At 43.6% G+C, this 21,129-nt stretch overlaps 1 protein-coding gene and 1 non-coding gene across 3 annotated transcripts in view; both read left to right on the forward strand.

Moving 5' to 3' along the window:
- LOC126284488 (protein sidekick-2-like) overlaps positions 1 to 21,129 on the forward strand; it is a 905,210-nt gene that overhangs the window by 779,257 nt on the left and 104,824 nt on the right. The window lies entirely within an intron of this gene.
- On the forward strand, positions 18,680 to 18,788 carry LOC126285658 (U6 spliceosomal RNA). The gene has a single exon (XR_007551669.1). It is a non-coding gene; the product is annotated as a U6 spliceosomal RNA (small nuclear RNA).

Below are 21,129 nucleotides of genomic sequence, written 5' to 3' on the forward strand. Positions count from 1 at the left end.
TTATGGCTTCGGCAATGCTGCACCAATTCCCATGCTATGTGTTTTCTGCTCGTTTCAGTCGGAATTGTTGTTAAAATAGCATTGATCGCTTTTCAAATTTTTATATTTGAAACTAATGCCAATTTTACCAAACATAATGAATCTTTAAAAAAACAACGTTTATTTAAAAACGAAAAATTTTAGCACTGGTGCTATTTATACTTGACATTTAGGATTTTCACTCTGCTAGTAGTACGAGGGTTACTCAGAAAGTAATGCACCGCATTTTTCTTCAACAGTTCTATATTGAACATAATGAGAATAATACACACGAAAGAATGGTGTTTTATCTACACACCCTATTTTTCCATGTAATCTTCAACCCGTTCTATGGCCTTCCTACAGCGCGAAACAAAGTCGTGTATGCCCTGTCGGCACCAATCTTCCTCCTTGTGGCGGAGCCAGTGCTTCAGTGTGTAAATCATCTCCTCGGCGCCCTCAAAATGTCTTCCACGAATGGCATCCTTTAATGGCGCGAACAAGTGGAAGTCCGAGGGGGCTAGCTGAGCGTCGTCATGTGTGACAGCAGTGGATTCAGAGAAATGATGATTGGTGCAGGCTCTGGCAGTTTATCCTGAACGTAAATAAATGTGACACATTGTTCAAACATAGGAAACGAAATCCACTACTGTACAGCTTCACTATTCATGACAAAAGGCTGGAGACAGGATCTGCCGTAAAATATCTAGGCGTAACTATCCAGATAGTGGGAAAAGCAGACGCCAGACTCAGATCCATCGGAAGAATCTTAAGGAAATGTAACTCATCCACGAAAGCAGTGGCTTATAAGGCGCTTGTTTGTCCGATTCTTGGGTATTGTTCATCTATCTGGGATCCCTATCAGGTAGGACTGATAGAGGAGACAGAGAAGATCCAACGAAGAGCGGCTCGTTTAGTCACGGGATCGATTAGCTAGAGAGAGAGCGTTACGGAGGTGCGAAACGAACTCCATTGGCAGACATTACAAGAGAGGCGTTGTGCATCACGAAGAGAGTTACTAATGAAATTTATGGACAGGGCTTTTCAAAAGCAGTCGGAGAACATATTACGTCTCCTCACATGCATCTCGCGTATTGACCACGACGAGAAAACTCGAGAAATTAGAGCCATTACAGAGACTTACCGACAATCATTCTTCCCACGTACTATTTGCGAGTGGAACAGGGTTGGAGGGATCAGATAGTGTTACCGAAAGTATCCTCCACCACACACCATTAGGTGGCTTACGAAGTATCTTGTAGATGTAGATGTAGATGTAGATGATCTTCCCGACCACTTTAAGTCGTGGAGCTCCGCCGAACCGCCTTCTGATGACCTCATCCTCCGTGCTCTGTGACTGCCGTCGACAGAAGATGCTCCATAGACTTTGCACAAGCGTATGTGAATATTTCCGACAGTTTCTTTCTCTGTAGTGAGAAGTTCAATGACGACACGTTTCTTGTAACGTTTATCATCTACAAACGCCAATATGAAACTATCCTGCAGCTACGCTACATGTCGGAAATGGCGGAAACTTGACGCGCTCGCTCAAGAGACTTCCAATAATACGAGCAGAACGTTTCACATTCATAGCATTGTTTTGGGCTGAGAAAAGAAATGCGATCCACTACTTTCTCAACAACCCTCGTAATTAAAAAAACACGTGTTATAATCTAGACAAAAAATATTCCTATAAAACCGGTTGTTCAGAACTAAGATATATCTACTAATTTTATCCAGTCAGGTTTTCCCATCCCTGCTACACAAAATCACTCTCTTTATTTTCCCTCTCTCCCCCTCTCTCCCCTACCCTGTCTCTATATTTCATTCTTCACCTGTTCATGTGTTCCTTTTCCTTGTCCCCATCTTTCTTTTTCTATCCACACTACGAAGTTCCATGAGAACGTGCAGTTTTAGTCACTTGCTGTTAGTGCAGTTAGCAACAAGACACGTAGTTGTAAAACTAAAAGAAAGCTCTCTGCAAATTTCGACAGTTATGACTGCTCATGGAATGTGAAACTTTCTGTGGTTTCTCATTCTTTTCTGTTATTAGTAACAGTGCAGTCCAAACATGACCGCCCTCCTACAAAAACTTTTTCAGATTTAGAATAAATTATGTACTTAAACAACAACAATATTCCACATAACACGAATTGTGTTTTGAAAGCTCTTACAAAACGACTACTCTGGTTCATTATTTAATGAATGTACGGCATCTTTAATTCCGTTAGTGCTTCTCTCGATTCATTTCAAAAAGATAACAATAACCTGCCCCTTTCTTTTCTGAACAAAGCCAATTCTGCATAACAACATTCTTTCAGATAAGCCAAGCAAAGAGTAAAACATCTCGTATCCATAGCAGAAAAGAAAAACTTGTTTGGAGAGAAATGTTGAAATTTCGATAGCACAGAAACTGAAATTTATCGGTTTTGGTAAACCAAAAGTAAAATGAAGCCAATAAAAAAAAAGAAAAAAAAGGAAACTGGTTACTAAATTGACTACCGGATTCACTTTCAGACATAATTTTTTTAAGGAATTTGAAAGCCATGAATGTGGCTACAGTTCTTCAGAGATTGTCTCCCGGTGGTGTATGCTTTAGCCAGAGCTGCGGTTGCAGTGGCCTGCTGACTTATGTATGTGTGTGTGTGTGTGTGTGTGTGTGTGTGTGTGTGTGTGTGTGTACGAGCGCACCCACGAGCGTGTGCGTGAACGAGTGGCCGCGACGCATTTGCGTGCAGCCATGCGTGCTCCGCCTACGCCGATACGTCGGCCGCACCCTGACCCCTAACCCCTACCGCTGGCTCTGCCGCTACCCGCGGTGCTGCACGCGTCACTCCACTTGCCCACCGTCACAGGGCGGTGACCGCGTGCGGTTCGTTCACTGTGGATGCGGCGGAGGCCGCTATACAGAGGAATCGCGCTGACTCCATGTAGTGAGAAGCGACGTCAGTCTTTTGCAGAATTATGGAACATCTTTCTGTTAACATATTAAGAGGTTTTATTTTAAGAACGGAAATCTTGTCCATAACATTCAACACACCCTCCAGAAACAGAGATTTTTGTGAAACGTGGCTTGAGATCCAGATCACTTAGACATCGGCTCCCAGGCTGATTCTCTCTGTGTTCCATGTCTTTTGGAAATAGTTGAATGCAGATCTGTTCTGTCATTTAGGGAACAAAATACGACATTATCAGATTTGCAACTGGCTTCAGGACTTCAATTCAGACAGAACTCAATATGACGCTCTTAATGGATCAAAATCGACAGGTGTATCAGTGATTTAGAGACTACCCTAAGGAAGTGTGATAGGAACATCATTGTTCACACTTCATACGAACGATCTGAAGGCTTAAGTCTGAAGGGCTGTAATTCTGTTCACTGTAGAATGACACAATATGACTTAGACAGGCCGTGTGGTTCTAGGCGCTTCAGTCTGGAACTGTGTGACCGCTGCGGTAGCAGGTTCGAATTCTGCCTCGGGCATGGATGTGTGTGATGTCTTTAGGTTAGTTAGGTTTAAGTAGTTCTAAGTTCTAGGGTTCTAGGGGACTGATGACCACGGACGTTAAGTCCCATAGTGCTCAGAGCCATCTGAACCATTTGACTTAGACAAAATCTAGTCGGCGTGATGAATCACAGTTGGCTGTAAATGTAGAAAAACGTAAATAAAAGCGGATGCATAGGAAAAACAAAGTGATAATGTTTGGATACAGTGTTAGTAGTGTCCTACTTGACACAGCCACATCGTTTAAGCATTAGTGCATACCATTGCAAAACGATATGAAATGGAATGAGAATGTGAGAATTGTGGTAGGGAAGGGGAAAGGGTGACTTCAGATTAATGGAAGTATTTTAGGAATGTGTGGTCCACCTGTAAAGGAGACCACACGTAGGACGCTAGTGAGACAACATCTTTAGTACTGCTCGAGTTTTTGGGATTAAAGAAAGACATCGAAGCTGTACAAAGTGGGTGGGGTTGAAGGCGGGGGGGGGGGGGGGGGGGGAGGGGCTGCTGTATTTGTTAGCAGTAGGTTCGAACAACACGTAGGTGTTACAGTGATGCTGTGGCAACTCGAATATGAATTCTGGAGGGAAGGCGATGTTCTTTTTGAGGAACACCACTGAGATAATTTATAGATTCGACATCTGAAGCTGACTGCAGAACTATTCTATTGCCACCAACATACACCACGGAAATAAGATACGAGAAATACGAGAAATTAGGGACCATATAGAGGTACATAGCCTTTTCTCCCTCACACTATCTCCGAGTGGAACAAGAAAGAAAACTACTAGTAGTGGAACAGTTTGCCCTCCACCACACACCGTATGGTGGCTTATGGAGTATGTATGGATATGCATTTGGTATTAAAATGACGCTGATGTCTACAACTGTGTACCTAATGGCAGGAATCCTTGTGGATTTTGAATACCCCGCGCCCGGGTTCCCGGGTTCGATTCCCGACGGGGTCAGGCATTTTCTTTGCCTCGTGATGACTGGGTGTTGTTTTATGTCCTTAGGTTAGTTAGGTTTGAGTAGTTCTTAAGTTCTAGGGGTCTGATGACCATAGCTGTTAAGTCCCATAGTGCTCAGAGCCATTTGAACCATTTTCGATGCTGAATAATTCATTTCGCCCACACACCCCCTGCCCCCTTCTCCCTTGTACACTTTCAGCCGTGTCTGTTTCCTATACTAACTGTGATGTTCACTGCACCCATACACTGTGTGTAAATCTTTCTCCTGGCAGCCCCTCTCAGCTACCCTGTACAGAAATATTTCAGTGATGGATTTCCTGACGCCCCTCTTAGCTTGACACCGTAAGTGGCGGCTTGTGCCGGTTGGTTGTTCCACTGCTCCTCCTGAACCCAGTTACACCCAAAGAACACAATTCATCCCTTAAAACACCTCTACTGCACACATTTAATATTTGCCTTTAATCCACTTCGTTAAACAAAAAATATTTTACCATTAAAATATTATTTTTTACTAATTTGCGATTTTTCCATCTTCTGTACCTAGGAAACTATCAGTCCTAGTAGAAAAAAATGGATACGATTTTTATTTGTAACGCTGTTCACTTCTATACTGGGAAATATTTTCACTTGAAAACGCTGTTTTCGAGTTATTTGACAGAAACAAAAACACTGACTTTCATTACATCTTCCCCCCCCCCCCCCACCCTTGCCCCCACCCTCAGTCACATCGGCGCACTCACATCCCACCGGTCACGATTTTTAATGTGTTGAGCTCAAGACACTCTCTTCAGCCACTAACAAAAATGTTGGGACCACTGAAATTGTTTTCCCTATTCGACTTTTTACGTCTTCTCTAATGGGGCCATACTTTTCATTTGTAAATGAGTGCATCATTACTAAACTATTCAGTAGAATTTCCGAATGAACCACAAAGCTTCTGTCATTGTAAACTGAAGCTCAACTTGACAACTTCATCCTCAAAACAAAAATGACCAACTATAAATAAACCGACAGCAGCTGGAGTACCATGGCGAAATGGAAACTTCTCTCTCTCTCACCAGCTGTGTTCAATAACCAAAAAGAGCAGGTCACATGTTATGTCGATTTTTTTCTCTAATTAGTCTCTGCTAGCACCACCTACAATGCCACGTTTTGCTGTGGAACAGCCTCTATCCACCGTTGTGAAAGGCTTCAGTATCCCAAATGTGTGAAGATGGGTGTCGAAAGTGCTGCCTGCACCAATCATGAAATTCGGTATTGCCATTGGGAAGACTTCTTCTCTGGTCATTCTGCCCCTCCACGAAATAATTAGGACTCTTCTCAGTGGATCATGCCTCAGAAAACACAGTGGTCCCCTACTGACCATATCTCCGCACCATATACATGGCGTTCGTATATGCCGCTTCTAAGGCTTGTATAGGGGAGTGAGTAAATGGTATTTTGAACAGGAACTCGTGTCCGGAGATGTACTGTTTCCGTTCTGCGACGGTTTCAGCTCAGATATGTAACGCATCCGCATATGCTGAGGGAACGAGAAACGTCTCAGAGTTTCTGGTCCTGGTGTGCCGTAGGGTAGACAGGGTTACGTGCATTAGGTCAGACGGTCACCTGATGTCACTTTACGTCTGCCTTGCTGGGGACCTATTCAATGCCTGTGCGTCTCCGACACAGTAAACATGGGTCAGTTCTCGTTGTCGTGATAAACAGACATGCTCCTTGTGCTTAAGTGATAAGTAGACCTTACGTTATGCTTCCTTTCGAAGTGTTACCTGATAATTGTACTACGCCACAAGTACTTCAGTTCCTCAAGCATATGTTGATAAGTTAAATAACTGGGTTGAAATCATCGTAGAATAGAAACGGTACGTTTCAGGACATGGGTTCCTATCAAAAGTCTAATGTTACTTACTCTCTCTACAATTCCTAGAAGTTTGTAACGGAAATTTTAGAACACCCTGCAGAGTAATGCTCCAAACAAAACTTGTTATTGCTGTTTCCTGATGTTTAAATTAATATTTTAGATGGTAGCAGCTGCTTTGTTTTGTTGACTGCTGTCCTGCGGTTCTGTATTTAGTCTGCTGGCATGATCAACCATCCAACCTAACTACTCACAGCTGATGATCAAATTCAGATTCCCTCCCCTCAGACGTTGGTTTGCTGTTGCTGGACCTTCACTGCATACAGTTATTTCGGTTCTCTTCTTACTTATTTATGTATAATATCTTTTGTGAAAATACCTTGTTACTGCGTCTTGCCAACTCGTCGCGTATAGGGTGCGTAAAGGGTGCTGTATTCTCGGATTGCTATATAACAATTCAGGCAAATAGCGTTAGTAGTTTTATTTCTATAAAGTTGATTGACAATACTTAACATTGGACTTACACCGGTGTCGCAAGTAACACGCAGACAGTAATATTCTTCGCTATAAACCAAGTCCAAATAAGCAACGGATATAGATCACTACAATCTGATGTCGTAGCTCTCTCTGCATAGGCCGTGCTAATGTTGTCCACTACTGTACGAACTGAGGCGATACCGAGTACCAATCTCCGTATACTGAGCCGATCTCGGCTGCCCTTATATTCACTTCGGCTTGAGGGCGATCCTGCCGTGGTGCAGTCACCTTCCGCGCACCATTGGCCGACGTCGAATCACCGACTTCTCTGACCTTTCGTTCTTCGTCTTCCTCAGGAGGTTGTGGTTACGTCACAACATTATTCATACTTTCTGTAGCCTCTTGGTGACTGTTTTTGTTGTGGCTAAGACTGCTAGATCACCAGCAGATCTTATGTTTTATCGCTTTATGGGAGCTCGGTGCAGAATGGGATGGCAGGAAAAATCTGAACTACACTGTTCAAAAGCTATGAATGATGCAATCTATTGCGGTGACACATCAGTATGTCTCTAAGTGAAAGTAAAGGTGCGACAGTCATTTAGACTCGCTTTGGAGTGCGACATGTAAGTGAACGGTTGTCCTTCACGTGTTCAGTTGTTTCAGTTGTGCTTGTATACTGTATAGTGAACTTAGATGTGAGATAATCCGTTAATTGTCAATTGTGTGCCCTTGAATGACATGTAATCTTAAAATGCATGTTATTCGCTACATGTTGGTTACATAATTGCTCCATAAAAGTTATTAAATTGAATCGTTCTCTCGTGACGGAACGGAATGAAGTAGAATGGGACAATGTCTCGTTCTTACATCATTTTTTGACGCATGTATATTTCAAACTATACATATCTCTGTTTCTCCCCCCTCTCTTTTCGAAATGTTGTGAACTTACATGAGAAAGACTGATTGACAGCAATTGGATATTAATCACTGGCAATGAAAACTTCATCTGTTTTATTTTCTGAAACAGTAGCGTTGAAAACTTCTAAAAAGTTTGACGCACGCAAATCAATGTTGGAAAGATACGTTCGTAAAGCCAAAGGTAATCCCACCTATAGAGTTGGCAAATCAGGTGGGGAATTTAAGAATATGTTCATTGCAGAACAAAAAGAGGCAAAAAGTACATCTGGTGTATCAGTGATGGGGCTCAACAGAGTAACACTACCAGTATCTTGGCAATATGCATTAAAAATAATTGAACATTTTTCATAATGACATTATAATATATTCTTACTTTTTGCTATTTTTTAAAGATTCCATATTCATTGGCCTGAATTGTTCATTAAACAGCTTTACGACTTTTTTAAGATGATATTCGTTATAATTTCAAAATTTAAGTGATTCTCAAGTACCGTACTTTAGGTTATACTACAAGGGTACTGTATACCTCTAATAAGTGTTTTCTAGCACTCCTTTATTTTACAAAAACTGTTAAATATGAGGTTCTTCTATAATTATTCCTTCAACACATGTGTTCTTAAATTCGTTCATGGCACCCTCAACGTGTATCTTGAAGAGCAGTAGAGAAAGGATGACTCCCTATCGAATATCTTTATTTGCTAGATTTTACGTGATTCTCTTTTATTTTGACAACTGATAATTCCCGCAAAACAGCTGCATTATTCTGCTGTCTCGGTGATCCAGCATAATTAACATCAAACTTTCCGTCATTTTAAACCAATTTGCAAGGGTGACAGCGTTTTATAAATCAATATAGTCTGGACATGGTCATTTATTTTTTCTGAGCATTATTCACACTGCATTCTCGAGCTAATTATTGCTTCTCTAGTTCCTCTAACTGTCACGAATTCAGACTGATTTTCAGAATGCAAGCAACTCTGAAACAGCGCGAGAGACTGCCACAGGAGTGCTGAATGAAGTGCTGTGTGTCGCCTGTTTAACATTTTGTACGGTCGCCGCTATCTTGTGGTGTTGGTGGGTGGTGATGGTGGTTGGTGATGGTGGTGGTGGTGGCGTTAGTGGAGGTTTGCTGTCGCAGAGCCTGTTAAGTGGAGCTTCATCCCCACCACTTCCTCCGGCAAACTCCGCTCGGCAGCATAAATCATTGTGGGTGGCGTCCGGGCCGCAGTGTTGGCACGGTGTGGGTGCTTGTGCGTGTGTTGGCTTCCATGGGGGATAAGCCGCCGGCGTACGGTCCCGGCTTAACGCAGCGGGGCGGGGCGTCTTCCGTTTGCCCAGAACTTGCTCAGCGCATCTCAGCTCCACGCAAATTCTGAAGCGCAGTCCGTCCACAGAGACACAACTACCTGCACTCTGTTGTTCCATTACGTAAACGGAATTTAATCAAATGAAACTATATGGTTTCAGAGACCTTTTCAAGTCTTGGACATCTCTGATGTTTATACAGGGTGTTACAAAAAGGTATGGCCAAACTTTCAGCAATTTCCAAGTTAGAGGTCATTTTAGTTTCGTCAGAATGTACTGTACTTGACTTCTGTGCTTGTGTGACATGGGACTCATTGCTCTCCAGTACTAGCATCAAGCACATCAGTACGTAGCATCAACAGGTCAGTGTTCATCACGAACGTGGTTTTGAAGTCAGTGCAATGTTTACAAATGCGGAGTTGGCAGATGCCAGTTTGATGTATGGATTAGCACGGGGCAATAGCCGTGGCGCGGTACGTTTGTACCGAGACATTTCCAGAACGAAGGCGTCCCGGCAGGAAAACGTTCGAAGCAATTGATCGGTGTCGTAGGGAGCATTGAACATTCCAGCCTATGACTCGCGACTGGGGAAGACCTAGAACGACGAGGACACCTGCAATGGACGAGGAGATTCTTCGTGCAGTTGACGATAACCCTAATGTCAGCGACAGAGAGGTTTCTGTTGTACAAGGTAACGTTGACCACGTCACTTACGGAGAGTGCTACGGGAGTGTACAGCGTGTGCAGGCACTATCAGCAGCTGATTGGCCTTCACGGGTACACTTCTGCGAATGGTTCATCCAACAATGTGTCAATCCTCATTTCAGTGCAAATGTTCTCTTTACGGACGAGGCTTCATTCCAACTTGATCAAATTGTAAATTTTCAGGATCAACATGTGTGGACTGACGAGAATCCGCACGCAATTGTGCAATCACGTCATAACACAGATTTTGTGTGAACGTTTGGGCAGGCATTGTTTGTGATGTCTTGATTGGGCCCCATGTTCTTCCACCTAGGCTCAATGGAGCACGTTTTCATGATTTCATACGGGATACTCTACCTGTGCTGGTAGAACATTTTGAACATTCCCTGTAACAAAGTGTTTGAAGTCACACTGGTACCTTCTGTTGCTGTGTGTTTCCATTCCATGATTAAAGTGATTCGAAGAGAAGTAAATAAATGAGCTCTAACATGGAAAGTAAGCGTTTTCGGACATATGTCCACATAATATATTTTCTTTCTTTGTGTACGACGAATGTTTCCTGAAAGTTTGGCCGTACCTTTTTGTATTACCCTGTATGTGCAAACTAAAGTGATGACAGAAAATTTGTACCAAGGCTGGCGTTTGAATCCAGGTCTCCTGCTCACTAGGCAGATGAGCTAACCATTACTGGCACAGTGAATTGGTATTTTGACCCAGGAGGTAGGCGGGCTAGTGCTGTCCATGCCGTTGTGCAGAGCCACTGTGGCAGGGTGGCGTAGTGGTTAGCTCATCTGCCAAGTCAGCTGGAGTGCCATGCTAGAATCCCCGTTCGTCGCTTCAGTCTGCATGTATCATAGATGCTTGAGACATGAAAAGGTATCTAGAATCATATACGAGGGTATTTGGGAAGAAAGACCCGATCGGTTGCGAAATGGAACGACAGTGAAAATCAAGGGTGTTTTATTTACCTTAGTTTGCTTCACCTTCCAGCTACTGCTCTACATACTGGCCGCTCCGACTTAGACATTCGTAGTAGCGTTGTATCATCTTTCCAATACAACCATCACAAAAGGCAGCCGCCTGTGTTTTCTGTCACTTCTCTATGTTTATCTGCTGTTCGTTGTCTCTGCCAAAATGTTGATTTCATAGCCGGCTGTTGTGTGTGTGTGAAATATTATGGGACTTAACTGCAAAGGTCATCAGACCTTAAGCTTACACTGTACTGAACCTAAATTATCCTAAGGACAAACACACACACACATGCCGGAGGGAGGCCTCGAACCTCCCCCGGGACCAGCCACACAGTCCATGACTGCAGTGCCTCAGACCGCTCGGATAATTCCACGCGCAGGCCGGGGGTTATGTGAGCAGAGATAAACACAAATTGGAGCCATGTCTGATGTGTATGGTTGGTGATCAAAAACTTCCCATCGAAAACGTTGCAGAGGAGTCCTCATAGCCACTGCAGTATTGTCATGAAGAAGGACACACATAACAGGTAGGTTATGTGCGGTTGCTTGAAATCCGGCGGAACCTCACAGCAGGCATCAACACTTGGCGGATGCTAGGCATATTTACATGCTCACTGCGTGCTCGAAACTGAAAAGATCAGCGATCAGAGATCAGCAGGCATACTAAAGACACTGCCCAGTGTTTCTGTACCGTGCTTCATCATATGTTCATTGTCCTTTCCATTTTGCGATCTATTGGATTCTACTTTCCGAATAGCCTACGTAGTTTCATTCGATTAAAGCACCTATGCCTGTGTTAATGGATCCCCCATTTCGTTCGATGCTCAGATGTTATTCAAAAACAGTGGCAGAGCCTCTCGAATGCTGTTCGAGTCAGGGGAAATACCAGTTGGGCTGAGGCATGAATGGGAATTTGGACTGAAGAGGAAGGCATGCTAGGGTAGTTTTTGCATTTGTGCAAACCCACTGTTGCATGGTGCATAGTGGTTAGCACATCTGTCTAGTATGCAGGAAACCCAAGTTCAAATCTCGACCGTGGAACCAGTTTTCATTTGTCACTTCAGTCAGCCACAAATGAGGTTGCCTATAGATGCAATTTCCTACACAAGCGCCCCTCAGTTAATGAGAATGGTTAGGGTTAGCTGCTGCATGCCTGGTTATGTTCTGTTAGGTCTGATTTCAGACAGGTATCCATAATACCCCCCCCCCCCTTTCCCCTTTTAAAATATATCGTTGATCGCCTGTCAGTGGAGCAGCTTTTTAATAACAAGTTCCTTGCGGTGCTCATTTTGGCAGCAGCTGTACAGGGTGATTCTTCTGCCCCTACCGATGTGGTTATATGCAACCTGCAATGTTACAATTGGCCTTCAAACACCACAGACGTGAATTACTTATTCTCTCGTTCGTATACGCGCGAACTATTTGCCCCACAAGAAGAATGAGAAGCACGTTGCTAGTAGGAAAATTAATATAGCTGCAATTTACCTTTTCGCTAGAGGCTGTAGTGTTCGAGTTATCCAAGAAAAACGTACAAAAGTGAACTTCAAACTTACCTCTACTCCTACACTCGGCCCCTACGGGTCAGGATTTCTAGTACGCTGTTCATGGCACTCCCTTTAACCACTGCACAATAATTTACGACTGCCCCAATTGTTTACCACATTCGACAGTTTTTCGTGTCCATTCACTGCCCCTCTTACAGCTCCTGCTTAGCCGAGCGCCCATTACAAATTCTATAAGTGACGTTTGTATAAATTTTCTCTCACATTTTGGTGAATTTTAACTGCATAAAATAAGCAATTACATCATTGTATTCATCAGGTCTTCAGGCTACGAAGCTACGGTGCTTACAAGAGTTACGTTTGTATCGAATTGCCAACGTAATTAATTTTAGCGTAACGTTTATAAAGAATCGTTTTTCTTTCATTACTCTCACGGGCACGATTAAATGTTAACGAAATAGCCGATTATGCTGGTGGTGCAATACTTCAGTCAATAGAGGCAAAAAAGGCCCCATATTGGGAACTGTTTGTGTAGTCAGAAATTTTTGTGCAGTGATAGGGGGGAGCACAATGAACAACGTACTAGGAATGAAAAGTGACGACTGAAGGATTGGAGGTGAGTTTGAAGGTCACTTTTGCGGGTTTGTCTTGAATAACTCGAAAACTACGGTCTGCGAAAACGTATTCCAGTACAAAATTTAGATAAATTAAATTTCTTGCAAAAAAAAGTCATGTTTATTTTTTTGTAGGGCTAATAGTTTGCGCACAGCGAGCAAGAGAATATGAAACTCTGGCGTGAGGTTTTTGAATACCAGGTATAACAGTGCAGGTTGCAGAAAACGACATTGGTAGGGGCAGCTGAATCACCTTGTATACCAGCTGCAGTAGTTTACAAGGAAAGCGACTTTTGCATGCTGGACATTAGTCTTTTATTCTATCTATGCAGCCAAATGTACTAGGCCGTTTAACATGGTACATTCAGTGGGTGTCCTGAAATATTACATGATGTTTCTTTTTGACCTTTTGGTTGTAGAGTTAAAACAGCTCATGGTAGCTTTTTGTAATAAAGTGGAAAGGCATTTACACATGCTGTTAGTGTGCTCGTGTCGTGAACTCCTTTGGGAACTGATCCAAGGACAGCGACACCACGAGTGGGCGACACGCTCCAGAACGTCTACGACTCGTCCCAGAACGTGAATGTCGGAGATTTGTCCGCTCATTGGCTTTCAAGCCAAGGGTGGAAGGATGTCCGAAACGGCCAAGTTTATAAACAGTTCGCGTGCTGCCCCGGTTAAAGTATACCGTGAATTGCAAAATAACGCTGTCACAAACCAGCACCGAGACAACTGCGGTGCACCATGGCCAATGGACGACACGGGTAAATAATGGCTGTGAAGATGTCTACAGGTAATTAGAAGCGCAGCTGTTGAGCGACTGCCCACTATATGACCCAAGGGACTACTAGCAGTGTCTCCTCAACGACGGTCCAGCGAACACTGCTGCGCGTTGGTCTCCACAACAGGCGCTTGGTTCATACACCCATGCTGATTGCTGTTCATTGGCCACCAAGACTGGTATCTGCACGCCAGTGCCGCAACTGCACGTCCACTGAGTGGCGACAGGTGGCCTATTCAGATGAATCACATTTATGCTCCATCACACAGATGGTCGTTTACGTACAGAGCGTGAAACGTCTCAAAGCAAATACCCTGCTGCAATCTTTGGAACGGTTACGGACGGAAGAGGGAGCCTTAAGGTCTGGGGAATTATTTCGTGGCAATCCCCGCGTGATGTCTTGGCCTTGCAAGGCATAATCGACCAACACAAGTTGCATCTATCCCTGAGAGCCATGTCCACCACTTCTGTTTAATTTTCCTCTTCTCGATGGGATCTACTAGCAGGACAACCAAATGTGTCACACAGATCACAGTGCACGGGCGTGTTTCGAAAAGTTCTCAGATTTGTTTACCATACTCCTCTGGCCACCAGACTCCCTCAATTTGGGCCCAATTGAGAATCTGTCTTCTCTCCGTGGATCCTCAAACGAGAAACCTGCCGCAGTCGGCATGGCTTCACATCAACGTCAGTACCTTCCAGATTCTCAGTAACTTCCTTCCCTCACGTCGTCTCTCAGCAGTGTGCTCTGCAAATGGTGGCTATGCTGGCTTTTGAGACGTGGCCGGATCTGATTCGACAGCCTACATCGTAGGCCGGCCGGAGTGGCCGAGAGGTTCTAGGCGCTACAGTCTGGTACCGCGCGACCGCTACGGTCGCAGATTCGAATCCTGCCTCGGGCATGGATGTTTGTGATGTCCTTAGGTTACTTAGATTTAAGTAATTCTATGTTAAGTCCCATAGTGCTGACAGCCATTTGAACCAGTGTACATCGTCAATTACGATTACAGTGGGCTGGGGTAATCCGGCTTCGATCGTGAATGAATGAAACTTGTTGCGTCGTCAAATTATTGACTTTTCTTATAACACCAGGTGTATGACTGAGACCTGATATGATGATGAGGTCCCATACTCTGAGGAGCGTAGGGGACGATGCGGGACACCCGCACCGCCGTACGAAAGGTCCTAGTAGAGGTGGTTGGCCATTGACTTCCTCCGACCGTAATGGGGATGAGTCTTGATGATGAAGACGCCACAACAACACCCAATCATTTCGAGGCAGGGAAAAATCCATGACCCCATCTGGAATCGAACCCGGGACCCCGTGCGCGGGAAGTGAGAACGCTACCGCAAGACCACGAGCTGCGGACGAGACCAGATATATTGACATCTAAATGAACAGCTGCTCTAAACATGCGCCCTGCCGAAAATTACCTCGAGAAATTAAGCAGAGAACCGAGTCGAGAAGATAACATCTTGGACCTACTGATAACAAACAGACCCGAACTTTTCGACTCTGTAAGCGCAGAACAAGGAATCAGTGATCATAGGGCCGTTGCAGCATCCCTGATTATGGAAGTAGATAGGAATATAAGAAAAGGGAGGAAGGTTTATCTGTTTAGCAAGAGTAATAGGAGGCAGATTTCAGACTACCTAACAGATCAAAACGAAAATTTCTGTTCCGACACTGTCGAGTGTTTACGGAAAAAGTTCAAGGCAATCGTAAAATGCGTTTTAGACATGTACATGCCGAGTAAAACTGTGAGGGACAGGAAAAACCCACCGTGGCTCAACATCAAAGTTAGGAAACTACTGTGAAAGCGAAGAGAGCTTCACTGTAAGTTTAAACGAAGCCAAAACCGCTCAGACAAACAGAAGCTAAACGATGTCAAAATTAGCGTAAGGAGCACTATGCGTGAAGCGTTCAGTGAATTCGAAAGTAAAATTCAATGTACCGATTTGACAGAAAATCATAGGCAGTTCTGGTCTTACGTTAAATCAGTAAGTGGATCGAAACAGCATATTCAAACACTCTGGGATGATAATGGCATTGAAACCGGGGATGACACGCGTAAAGCTGAAATACTTAACACCTTTTTCCAAAGCTGTTTCACAGAGGAAAACCGCACTTCAGTTCCTTCTCTAAAACCTCGGACGAACGAAAAGATGGCTGACATCGAAATAAGTGTCCAAGGAACAGAAAAGCAACTGAAATCACTCAACAGAGGAAAGTCCACTGGACCTGACGGGGTACCAATTCGATTCTACACAGAGTACGCGCAAGAACTTGCCCCCCTTCTAACAGTCGTGTACCGCAAGTCTCTAGAGGAACGGAAGGTTACAAATGATTGGAAAAGAGCACAGGTAGTCCCAGTTTTCAAGAAGGGTCGTCGAGCAGATGCGCAAAAACTATAGGCCTATATCTCTGACATAGATCTGTTGTAGAATTGTAGAGCATGTTTTTTGCTCGCGTATCATGTCATTACTGGAAACCCAGAATCTACTCTGTAGTAATCAACATAGATTCCGGAAAGAGAGATCGTGTGAGACCAAACTTGCTTTATTTGTTCATGAGAGCCAGAAAATATTAAATACAGGCTCCCAGGTAGATGCCATTTTTCTTGACTTCTGCCTGTCGGAGTGGCCGAGCAGTTCTAGGCGCTACTGTCTGGAACCGCGCGACCGCAACGCTCGCAGTTTCGAATCTTGCCTCGGGCATGGATGTGTATGATCTCCTTAGGTTAGTTAGGTTTAAGTAGTTCTAAGTTCTAAGGGACTGATGACCTCAGAAGTTAAGTCCCATAGAGCGCAGAGCCATTTGAACCATTTTGAACCTACATCCCTGCGTGCTTGATGTCTTCCCTGACGGTGCTGGTATCGTCAAGCAGCGTAACGTCTGTGTCCCAATGAGAGAAACGAGCTACAGCGGTTTGAGGAGCGTGATAGTGAACCCACCGTTTTGGCCACCAAATTCGCTTGATCTTAACCTGGTCACATCTGGAACTCTAACAGGTGCCTACTGTGCACCAAAACTCCAAGAGCCCATAATTTACAGGAACTGCTTTACCTGTGCCTTGACATCTGGGACCACATACCACAGGAGACCTATCGACGACTTGTAGGATTCGTGCCACTAGAATCATTGCTCTATTACGAGTACCTTTCAAAAGCGTGCCAACACACCGTTAACTAAATGATCATAACGGCTTAGAGCATTAACCAGTGCCAGCCAGTCGTCATGTACTAAAGTGCTACAGCTCTCTGTAAATATTCCACTAAAATTATGTGATTTTGCTCTGAATGCGGGCCGGAAATCTCAGTAAAACATCGTTATTTCTTTTCGAATGACAGCTGTAAATTGCACTAAAATGACGACGTTTCTCTTCGAATGTGTGTTGGTGTGCAAATAAAACGAATGAAAACATGTTTTGTAGTACTATATGTATGATAAGTACTAATCAGTGTCGAGTGCCGAAATGATATTCAGCCATGCTACCACCAAACTCAGAGATGCGACGCAGCGGTTGTCTTGCCCTGCGCATCCTCTGTTCAGACGTAGTCCCTTCTGGTACGTGAAGAGCTATGTCGCTCACAGCAACTGATCAATATATTTCTTTGAAACTGTGTGTACTGTACTGTGGAAGTGTAGAGTACAACGAACCATTATCGTGACAGCACTGTGAGTCAGTGGTGTAAAGCACAGAAAGGTAATTTGCATACTCGTTTCGATTCTCGCTACAAACATATATTCTGTTTTAATTTTATAATGTTAAACTATTAGTTATAAAATTTAAAAATCAGAGTACAGTTTATATGCGTAAAATTAATACATTCGATTTGGTTGCGATACCTTGTAGAGGTACTCAGGGTACCCTCCGCCACACACCGTCAGGTGGCTTGCGGAGTACGGATGTAGATGTAGATGTAGAAGTCGAAGGACTATAGGCTAAACGGTGGTAAGCAAGAGAATATAAAATTAAATTTAGTATGAAAGTGTTTTCTGTAGATGATCTCTAGATCATATGCTCAAAAGGCTCTTTTCCAGTAAACCTTTAGAGGAGAAAGTTAGAGTGAAAGGGTTATGTAGATATAAGCGGCCGTTTCTGCAATCGTTCTCTAGATCATATGCTCAAAAGGCTCTTTTCCAGTAAACCTTTAGAGGAGAAAGTTAGAGTGAAAGGGTTATGTAGATATAAGCGGCCGTTTCTGCAATCGTTGTGACGTCAGCAAAATTCTTCTGGGCTTTTGACCGCATTGTCAGTATATAAAACTGTCCGACGTTTCGGCCGATATTGCAAGTGACCTTCCTTAGGGCTTTGTGCTGAAGTGTCAGCTCAGCACAAAGCCCTGAGGAAGGTCTCTTGCAATAGTGGCCGAAACGTCGGACAGTTTTATGTATTGACAATGCGGTCAACAGCCCATGAGAACTTTATTGGAGGTTATGTGGATGTACTTCAAGCGTAAATCTAACAACAGAGGCGTGTGGGATGAGGCTCACCAATTTAGCTGACTTAATATTGAAAATTTCTAAATTCTTGCACAATATTTTAATCAGATCCGTAAGCTTTAAAGACATAAAGTTAATGGAGAAGACTCTATCACAGCAGAAATTTTGAAGGGGTCTCTACCAAAGATAAGAGAAATAAAAAAAAAGTAGGCTTAAATTAGTCACTGACAAAACTTGGGAAACAGATAAACTTCCAAGACAGCGGAAGACGGCCTTGGTACATCGACTACATAAGAAAGGCAATAAACTAGAAGTTGTATACAGCGTATTTTTCCAAGTTTGTACTATACAGAGAAGGAACAACTATGGAGGGTAATGTAAGTGAATATCTGTGTGGTTTAGGAATGGCAGACCATGTCCTGAAAAAATTTTTCATCTGATGTCAATCATATGTCACAGATTTATGACTTCGAAAGGTCGGTATTTTTCTTTGAAACTATGTGCAGTGTATTGTGCAAGTATAGACTGTGAGGGATGTTTCGTGCGCTATTGTCAGGACTCCGTCGTAGGCGAGTAGTTGAAAGCAATTCAAGTAAAATGAACTTTGTGTTATCGCTTTGGCGGCACATCTACTAAAATTGGAGCGGTACAGAAAAGATCAGCGTGACCCCTGCGGAAGGATGACACAGGTTCATTTGTACCACATACAAATCTTCTTTTCATCTTCATTATTCCTCGTATTGTGAAAGAATTAATAATAAAATTTAAATATACTTAAACAGTTCTATTTACGTATGTAAAATTAATATATTCAATTTAGTTGCGATTACTACCAGTGTAATACAAAGGGCTGTGAGCCACAACATTGTAGCACAGTAGTATAATTTTGCACGACCCGCACTAAATGAACTGACAACAGTAATTTATTTCGCACTCTCGTAGAAGGGGATGAATTGTGGATGAGGAGAAAATCATACATAAACTCGGTGGAAGTCAGCAGATCACACAATTCGCGGAATAAAAGCACCAGTGGCATTTAAAGTGACGAGCTCTGCATCATAGAAGATACTGAGGATGCAGTCTGAACAGTTAAAATGGGTCACTCATGCAAGAAGTGAGGGAATTCGTACGAACACACTGCTGGCGCTAGTCGCTCATCTGATGATAGTATCGTTAACCAGCTGACTCACTGCAATCACAGGCCTGCATGCAACGCATCAGGATGGCGAAGATACATAGCGAAACGAATTTATGTCGTTTATGATGAACCTGTCAGGGCAATGAACGATGGAGGTTACCTGCACGCCGGAAACATGAGGGAAGAACTACCGTTTTTTCGATGGTACGTCTTCTCACTCAGCTGCCTGACGAAACTTGTAACGTGTCACAACACTGCTTTAAGACGCGCACAGGGTACATTTTATCTTCCACCCAGGTCAATATATTCTGAGATATTTTAGGCAAATGTATAACTTATTCTTTGTGAGACTGCCACAACACATGATAAAACTTTTCATGTTGAAAAAATACATCACGGTAAGCTACACAGCTACACGGAAGATACAAGGAGGTTTGCCAACTGCTGGTTCAAATGGTTCAAATGGCTCTGAGCACTATGGGAATCAACTGCTGTGGTCATCAGTCCCCTAGAACTTAGAACGACTTAAACCTAACTAACCTCAGGGTATCACACGCACCCATGCCCGAGGCAGGATTCGAACCTGCGACCACAGCAGCAGCGCGGCTCCGGACTGGAGCGCCTAGAACCGCTCGGTCACCGCGGCCGGCTACCAACTGCTGGAAAAAGCTAGAATTTATAGGATTCCGTGTAGGTGCGGGGAGTTGTACGTAGGTACAACAAAAATAACGTTCAAAAAACGACTCGAAGAGCACAATGGCAATTGCAGCAGATGGGAGATTGACAGATCACCTATCGTGGAACATGCTTTACAGCCAGGAGACCGCTACATTCATTCTGATATGACTCAAGTACTGGCAACCACAAACAGATACCACGAAAGGCTATACAGAGACGCCATGGAGGTTGTGAAACACCCCAGGAATTTCAGTAGGAAGGAGGAAGGCGTCAAATTGAATGAAATCTCGATTCTGGTGCTGAAGAAGATGTGATTGGATGACAGAAACAGCGGACGACGGCAGTCGACAACGGCGAATAGTGCTCGCGTATTCAAAACGTGTGACGTCAATCCACTATCTGGAAGCCCGCGGAAGCGGAGTTTCACTATAGGTAGTAGCTAGCTAGGGTGTGAACCGGACATTCAACGAAGCTACGATCCCCCATGAAAATGCCCTTCGCAAATGGCGGACGAAACGTCTGCTTTTAAAGTGAAATTCATTCGACCACGGCGTAATAGCCTGGAACATTTTATTAATTGTGAATAAATACGCTCCACTTGTACTTGGAAAATCCTTCATTTGGATGAAACCGTACATACGACGATGGTTTGAGGATGTAAATCTCATTTTGCGACGGTACAAGAGAAAAGATCAAAACTAAGAGGGATTCTTCATAAAATTAATTAACAGTAAAAAGGTCCATACAAATCTAAACATCAGGTCATACCTTGACTCCGTACGAGAAACTCGTACCAGTCACATAAAAATTCAAGAAATTGATCAAGCAGCATGCGAGATCCCGGGCGAGTGAGTTATGGAAAGGTTCTCTGAGTCAACCAGTATCACACCGTGTAAATGGGGCCTAACCGAAAAAAAACATGTATGTAACAACAAACAAGCACACATTGCCATCCTAATGTAACCTGTGAACCAACTCCGAACAACTAGACATATAGCATGGGCTTAAGAAATTAAAATGAAGGTATAAAAGCGGCAAATTGCCAACTTGTGAACCTCAAAAGTAAATGAACACATAAGGGCCCAACGTGCCACATGTCGTGGACGTCCATCAAGACCGATCAACAGACTGCCGCGAGAACCACAATGACCGTAATTAATACCGAGGGCAGGAGGAAGCATTGAAGAAATCTTTGCTAACAACACAGTCGCACCCCCAAGTTTCCTCCCAAACGCCACCC

The sequence above is a fragment of the Schistocerca gregaria genome, chromosome 8 (genome assembly GCF_023897955.1).
Source record: "Schistocerca gregaria isolate iqSchGreg1 chromosome 8, iqSchGreg1.2, whole genome shotgun sequence".
NCBI classification, from domain to species: domain Eukaryota; kingdom Metazoa; phylum Arthropoda; class Insecta; order Orthoptera; family Acrididae; genus Schistocerca; species Schistocerca gregaria.